Source organism: Sus scrofa, chromosome 18 (assembly GCF_054392235.1).
Source record: "Sus scrofa isolate SSC_HxYL_T2T_F1_AM1 chromosome 18, Sscrofa_HxYL_maternal_Yorkshire_Landrace_v2.0, whole genome shotgun sequence".
NCBI classification, from domain to species: Eukaryota; Metazoa; Chordata; class Mammalia; order Artiodactyla; family Suidae; genus Sus; species Sus scrofa.
The window spans coordinates 11,801,371-11,809,438 of NC_139400.1; the positions used below are offsets into that span (position 1 = coordinate 11,801,371).

At 57.6% G+C, this 8,068-nt stretch overlaps 1 long non-coding RNA gene across 1 annotated transcript; it reads left to right on the plus strand.

The window, feature by feature from the left end:
- Positions 1 to 481: 481 nt before the first annotated feature.
- Positions 482 to 6,985, plus strand: LOC146394862 (uncharacterized). Its single transcript, XR_014833473.1, has 2 exons — positions 482 to 647; positions 4,418 to 6,985. It is a non-coding gene; the product is annotated as an uncharacterized LOC146394862 (long non-coding RNA).
- The last annotated feature ends 1,083 nt before the right edge of the window (positions 6,986 to 8,068 follow it).

Here is an 8,068-nt window from a genome sequence, read left to right on the forward strand (position 1 = left end):
GCTGCCTTTGCAGGGGGAGGACGGCGGTGCAGGAAAGGCGGGCAATGGAGTGCCTACCCCAGGTGTCCCCGAATTCCCATGGCCCATCTTTGCTTCTGGCTCTGTGTCTGTGGAGATAAAGGGGCATCGGAGGCCCTGCCCCCCCCCACAGGAGAGGAAGCTGCCCTGGGTTCCTACTCGGGCACCCAGCCAGGAGCAAATGACCCTTGGTGATCCTTACCCTTCTGCCCTACTCTTGGGACCCACCCTCCCTGGTTGGTCCCCAAACAAGTGTCGCTTGAGCCCGAAGAAGGGACTGAGCTCAGGAGGCGAAGGAAAGCTTTGCCCTTTGCTGGAGGAAGGGGGGGGCGGGGGGGAGCCCAGGCTGTCCCCGCGGCTGTGGGCGGGGCTCCTCGGCAGCCCGGGAGGGGGCGGGGCCCGTGCGCCGCGCGCGCCGCAGGTGGCGGGAGCCGCCGGCTCTGCACACGGCCCGCCCGCCGCCATCTTGAGTCTCGGTGTCGCCGGCCGCGCCCCGCCGGCCGCGAGCGGAGGCGCCGCGGCAGCCCTTTTGCCCCAGGCGCTCGGCTCTGAAGCCCCGGGCGTGAGCGCTCCGCACGCAGCCCCGGAGGAGTGCGTGGACATGGACTAAGCCCAGAGGAAAAGAAAAGGTTAGACTTCGTTCCTTACCCGGATTCTGTTTTCGTCCTTGGGCAATTGTGGCGGGGCTTTGCCGGCCACACTGTCCCAGGACCTGCCTGGGTGCCGGGAAGTGTGTGCGGGCAGGTGCATGTGTGCGCGGGCACGTGTGGGCACGTGCGCTCTGCGCCCGGCCTTCCTGCGGCAACAGGCAGGATCTGGGGTGGAGGGGGGGGTTCAGCCAGAGAACCGGCGGTTTGGCGGGCGTGCAGGGTCAGACTTTGGGGTCATCTCTGTTTTGGGTGGTCAGGGTCAGCCCAGCTGGGATGGGTGGGTTGGGGCTGGTCCTGGGCCAGAGGGACAGGTGTAATTGGCCACATGAAAGATGGTTGTGATTGGTTCTCCTGGAAGCTGAGCAGCCGCCGGCGCGCTGTGGATTGTTACAGGGAGGGAATGAATTTTTAAAAATTTATGCTTCCTGTGTTCTTCTCTTCATCACATAGTCCTTTAAAAATATCATCCTCACAGGGCAATCTGAAATATTTAATGGGATCGTTCTTGATTAAAATCTAATAAGAGGTGGGGCTGTCTTCCCACACAGTGTGACCCGAGCTTGGGAATTCCTGCGGGTCCTCCTCCTGCTCATCTTCCCGCAGCCCACCCCCCTTCCCTCCCCTGAACCCAGGACGTCCCTGCCCTCGGTCGGTCTCTGCCATCTCCCGGGATGGGCATCCCGTTTCCTGGGGCTCCGCAGTTCCCACCCCGAGGTCATTTTACCAGGAGGTTTGGTCGGGACAGGAGGGGCAGCGAGAGGTCTCAGGGGCCACCGATCCTAACCCGGTGCCGGGCCATGGCTGGGACCCCACACAGGGGCACAGCAGGGGCGCCCACGGGGGTCACTTCCAAAGGCGAGCGCTGGGATTTACACCTGCACGTCTAGCATCTCTGGGCAGGACTGTATATGCTCCAAAGAAAATCTTTTTGGTGGCGTCCTTTTGAGACAGAATCTGCATTGGGGTCAAAATCACGCACACTGTAAGCGCTGCTCTGTGGTGTCCTGGCCAGTGAGTTAGTGGCATTGATGGTGGGGAGAGTTTCTGCTTTTTCATTGCCTTGAAATTGTTAAAAGCACTGAAATGACTGATACCTCCCAGGGCCCAGGAGAGCCTTTGCAGCCTGCAAAATGGAATAGAGACAAATTAAATGATAAGATTGCACCTGCTCCGATCTGTAATTCAGTCGCTTTTAATGAAAAAACAATGGATGGCTTCGCCTTTGTGCTGTGTTGGCCGCTCTCATCGCAGTCGTTCAGGTTAAAGAGAAAAAGCTGTGTCCTCCGGGCCTTTGTGGCGCAGCTCCTTTTGGAAGGCTTCCCTCTAGGCTCAGGGCTGGCACCCGGCTGTCTGGTCTGGCCGTGACGTCTGTGTCCCTGCAGAAGGCAGAGACGGGGGAGCCTCCCGATAGAAATACTGCCCAGGACCTCAGTGTCGCTCGCTGGCCCAGGGGGCTCAGTGCGTCTGCTTGGCTGCCGGGGAGCTGGGGAGTGAGGCCTTCTGCACTAGGCCAGGTGCAGCTGTGTTCTAGAAGGTTCTAAGAGGAAGAAAGGCCTCTGGGCCCAGGAGTGGTCTCCGTTGCCGCCACTGAGGTTCTGGCAGTTACTCAGGGGAGCTGCTGCTGCCCACGGTCCCTGCCTCGGTCACACCTTGACACCAGGCTTCCCTTGCACGACGGTCCCACGTCACAGAGGGCTCTTCCCAGCCCCGTGGGCAGAGGGCCCTTTCCTGGGTGGGAGGAGGGGTGCCCGTGCCAGGCTCCTGGGCCTGAGGCTGCATGGAAGCCCAGCGGGCCCAGGTCCCCCGAAAAAGCTCTGAGCAGCAAGTTCACGGGCCAAGGGTAGAGCCCAGCTCCGGGAGGCATGGTCGTGGCTGCTGAAACCAGGCTCCCTTAGGGGTGTAGACAACAGGAATTCATTTTCACAGCCCAGAGGCCAGAAGTAGGGGCTCAAGGTGCGCCAGAAACAGATATTGTTGTAGCACCACGGTGGGGCTTATCTGGGAAGCGTAGTCACACAGTTACAGTGTTATAAATACTCCATACCAGTTGAATGAGAAGCTGTGATGGAGGAGTTCCTGCTGTGGCTCAGTGGGTTAAGACCTGATGTTGTCTCTGTGAGGATGCGGGTTCATTCCCTGGCCTCACTCAGTGGCTTAAGGATCTGGCATAGGTTGCAGATGTGGTTCAGATCCTCGTTGCTGTGGCTGTGGTGTAGGCCTGCAGCTGCAGCTCCAATTCGACCTCTGGCCTGGGAACTTCCATATGCTGCAGGTTTGACCATAAAAAGAAAAGAAAAAAAAAAAAAAAGGAAAAAGGTGTGATGTAGGAGCTCCCTGGTGGTGCAGCAGGTTAAGGATCTGGCACTTAACAAACTGCTATGGCACGGGTTTGATCCCTGGCCTGGGAACTTTTGCATAACGTGGGTGTGGCCAAAAAAATTTTTTTTAAAAGTTCTGATGTACATGTTGGAAGGAAACTGTGGAGAAAGCGAGGAGGAGAGACAGCAGGAGAGCCCGTCATGGCCCTTCTGGTCCTGGGGCCGAGGTACCAGGACGGGGAAGCGGCGGGACTGCTTGTCACATCATAAGTGGGCTGAACTATTTGCTGTGGAAACTTACTATTTTGATAAAATGGAATAGATAAAACCCTAGGACCCTTTGGCATTTTTAAAAGGTAGATGTATAGGCGCCCATGGGTGCAGCTGCTGGGGAGCCCCGAGGACACAGGCCCGGAGGGTTGGTCCCTGGCCACTTGGCCCTTTAGGGCTGAGCCATTCTCTGTGGGGCTGTCTAGTGTGTGTGGGAGGACGTGCCACCAGATGCCAGCCACACGACCCCAGGCCCCAGCCGGGACAAGAAAGAGTGGCTGCAGATGGAGCCCGAGGTCCCTGCAGGCCCTGCCTGTGCTTGAGCCCCGGCCTGTAGGGACCCTGGAGGGGCTGGAAGGGGGGTTTGGGGGTGGGGGTAACCCCAGGTGCGGCCTTTGCATCCCAGGCCTGGCCTTGATTTGGCCACAAACTGCTGGGGCAGTGGGCCTCTTGGGGCTGCCCCTGCGGTCATGCTTCTGGCCAGAAACCCATTCCGGGCCCTTTGGGATCAATATCTGGAGTGACATGCTCTCTGGAACCCAGTTATGCCTGTGGCGAGGACACAGGGACAGCAGGGCTGCCTATGGCGACGTGGCTTGCAGAGGCCTCAGGCTGGCCTCCGTGGCCTGGGGGCCTGTGGCAGCTTTGGGGGCCCGGCACCTTTCCCCAGAGTGCTCTTCCTGTTCTCCGTGGCGCCCACGGCCCTCAAACGGTGAGGAGCCACCCTTTCGTGCTGGGCTCAGCTGGGCTCCATCACTCCTCCAGACGAGCGCGGTCTGTCCTTGGCTGCAGAGGGCAGAGCTGTGCAGTGACACAGCGGCGACGTGAGAGGAAAGCCAACCTGGAGTCCGGAGGGACAGGCAGGCAGCAGCGTTTTCCTCCGGTGCCCGAATCGCCAGCCTTTTCTCCATGTTTTCCCCTTACTGATATGAGTTCCAGCTGTTTGCCCCCACGAATGAGAAAGAAGTGTGTTTTTCTTCTTTAATGTGCTTGCAACCAGAGAGATTCATTTAAAATTCGTTCTGGCAGAGGCTGCAGCATCTGTTAGCATTTTTACCTGGGCCCCAGGGGCGAACGTTCCTACCTTGCTGGCTTCAGATGGTCGTGGATCCGCCTGCAGGCCGCGGCAGCTGGAATTAATGCAAGCCCGTTTCCCCCCAGGTCAGCAGACGGATTTGCCAGCCGGACCCCTGAAGCCAGGTGTGCACCCCCGGCTGGTGCCTGGTGCCCCTTCCCATCGTACCCGAATCCTGACAGTGCCCACTGCGTTGGTTCCTCCAGGTCGAGCCCGCAACTGGGAGCCTAGGAGAGTACCCACTTTCCTCCTGGGACGCAGGGGGTGCCCGGCGATCCTGCAGTCCCCAGAAACCCACCAGAGGGAGTTTACAAGGCGAGGCGGCCACTGGTTAAAAACCAGCAGAGTGTAAGGTGGCCGCGGATGGGGCCTGGGTGGATCCCGTGGCTCTTTCTACTGCACTCTTATCTCAATCTTCTGGTGGTTTACGTTTTGGTCACGTACGTGTCATCCTGTTCTCAGACTTTCGTTTTCAGCAATCTGGAAAAAAGGCCCTCAGCCTCAGTCGTCCGTAACCTCCCGTTACATGCAGCTTAAGAAATAGATTACATACAGCATTTTTTTTTTCCAGCATCAAATTTCCATGGAGATTTGCTTTTTAAAAAATATCTAGCTCTGCTGTGTAGAACTAGCAACTATATCTAGTCACTTATAATGGAGCATGATAATGTGAGAAAAAAGAATGTATACATGTATGTGTAACTGGGTCATCATGCTGCATGGTAGGAAATTGACAGAACACTGTAAACTAGCTATAATGAAAAAAAATCATCTTATATATATCTATATCTATAGATATATATAAACCCACGTCGAGCCCTCATTTGATCTCTTAGGAGGGAGTGGGCTGGGGGAGGATGCAGGTGCTGCAGTGGCCACCAGGGGGCGCGGGAAACCCAGGCCTGTCCCGGGATGAAGTCCCTTTCTTCCCATGTGGGTGCGTGTCTGCAGGGGGGTGGCCTGGTTCTAGATGGGGTGCAGGGGCATGAATGGAGAGGGACTGTTGCACAGGAGCCTCTTCTCCTTGAACGCAGCCACCTGGTGTTGCACAGGACACTCTGATGGAAAACGAACCTGCCAGTAGTGGGCGCGCTTCAGAAGCCACGGCAGTGGGAAGTGGTGTTCAGGCGGTGGGTCCTGAGTCACCAAAGAATCACATGTGTCATCAGGAGAAGGGCAGATCTTTCTGGAACCCTGGGTCTGAGGAGTCCCTGGTCAGGCAGGCTCCCCCTCGCTTCCCCAGTGTGTGAGGGGGGCCAGGTCGTGAGGCCTAGGGTTAGGGTTAGGGGGTTAGGGTTAGGGCACTGGCTGTGGGCTTGGTTGTCCAGGTGGACAGGTGAATGAGGTCAGGGCCCTGGGCTTCAGTCCTGGAGACTTTGCCCCCACGGATGTTGGGAACATCTGGGGATGTTTTTCACGGGGAGAGGCCAGGATGCTGCCAACACTGTGGGTTCCAGCACAGCCCACAGCTAACAGGTGTCCAGAGCTGAGGCTGGGGAGCCCGGGTCCTGAGGGACTGCCTGGAGTGGGCCCCCCCGGGCCAGGCGAGCTCAGGCCACCCTCCAGGCCCGTCCCCTGTGCAGCTGCCTCTCCCCTTGGCTCTGGGACACCTGATCTGCCCCTTTCCTCGTGCTTCCTGGATTCCACCCGCCATCACCCCACGCATACCTGCAGGCACCTGCCCTGTGCCAGGCTGGGGTGAGGGGAGAGAGATGGGGTGTTGCCCTTGGCAGCAGAGTTATGCAAGGAGCGGACCCCGTGATGGCTGAGTGGGTGACCAGTACAGGCCTGGACTGGAACCATTGTTCAAAGATAAGAGAGTCACCCTGGGAAAGTGTGGACACTGAAAGCGGAAGTTGAATGTTCTCTGAGAGAGAAGGCATGTGATTTAAGGACGCAATCGTTGCCACACGGAATTGGGGGTGACCGAGAGGGTGCGGTAGGGAAGCAAAGATGAGGGGGGCCTCAGTGGGGACCTTGAACACGACTCCGGTCTTATATGAGCAGGTGGAGCCCATGTGAGCTTCTCGGGGCCGTCGCTGTGCCACAGACAGGCTAGACAACCGGCACTCGTCAGTCCTGGGTCCGAGGTTGGGGTGCTGGCTGCGTTGGGTCCTGGGGAGGGCCGATCCTGGCGATCCTCCAGGGCCGGGGGCCCCCTCATGACCTCACTTAACCCTCGTTACTTCCGGAGAGGCCTGTCTCCAGATGCAACCACACGGGGTGTGGGGGTTCGATGAACAAATCTGGGGACCCAGAGTCTGCGTAACAGGGCAGCAGACCGGACGCAAAGGACCTGCACGAAGTAAAGCAGAGACCACAGGAGAGAGACGGCTGGAAATGGACATCCATGTAAGCCGTGCACTTGCATTCGTGCTAGAATCTGCCTGTTCAGAGACAAAGATGTTTACAGACATGGGGGAGGAGTTCCCATCCTGGCGCAGGGGGTAACAAGTCCGCCTAGGAACCATGAGGTTGCAGGTTCGATCCCTGGTCTTGCTCCATGGGTTAAGGATCCGGCGTTGCTGTGAGCTGTGGTGAAGGCCAGCAGCTAGCTACAGCTCTGATTGGACCCCTAGTCTGGGAACCTCCATATGCCGCGGGTGTGGCCCTAGAAAAGACTAAATAAATAAATAAATAAATAAATAAATAAAGACACGTTACAAATAAACATAACGACACAAGTGAACTTGCGGGGAAGGAAGAGAGCTGACCGACGTGGGGTGGGGTGGGGGGACTTCCAGTCCCGACCCTCCACGTTCACCGTGCAAGTCCAACCTCCGCAGCTCGGAAGGAGACCCGACTTGGAGAGACGGTGTGTACCGAGGCGGCAGAGGCACGGTGAGGTTGCTGGGGTGGCCCTCACGCACTTAATGACCCAGTCTTTACCATTGGCTTTGGGGGTGGTCGTGAGGGCGCGGCAGGGAAGCAAAGACGCGGGGGTCTCTCCCGGTGTCCTCCTGTAAAGGGGAGGTTTGGACACGGGCACACACGCAGGGAGACCCCGGGTGGAGACGAGATGGCCGTCTGTGAGCCTTGAGAGAGCCTTCGGGAGGAACCCACCCTGCCCACGCCTTGACCTCAGACTTCCGGCCTCCAGAACCCGGAGACTTCCCGTTTCTGTTGCTTAAGCTGCCCAGTCTGTGGTGCTTTGTTCCCACAGCCCTCGCGAATGACTCACCTGTCTTGGGCTTTTGTTTTTACTGTTTTGTGGACTTGTGTGTGTGGAGGAATGGAAGAGACCTGAACACATTCACAGGCTGCTGGACAGGCAGAACCTAGAAGTACTGGTGAGATACGTGTGACCCAGCCCATGCTGGAATGTTACGCAGCCCTGAAAAGGAAGGAAATCCTGACACCGGCCACCGCATGGCTGAACCCGAGGACACTGTGCTCCATGGAATAAGCAGACACAGAGGGACAAATACTGTCTGATCCCACGTATATGAGGTTCCTAGTCGAAGTCACAGACACAGAAGGGAGAATGGTGGGTGCCAGGGGCTGGGGAGGAGCGGCGGGAAGTTACTGCTTAATGGGGACAGAGGTTCAGTTTGGGAAGGGAAGTTCTGGACGTGGAAAGTGGTGGTGGTTGCACAACAGTACCCAAGTGTCAAGTTCCCCTAAACTGTGCCCTTCAAGGTAGGTTAGGATGGTGGCTTTTGTGTTATATACACTCGATGACAATTTAAAAAAACAGTAAAGGAGTTCCCTCATGGCTCAGAGGGTTAAGGATCTGG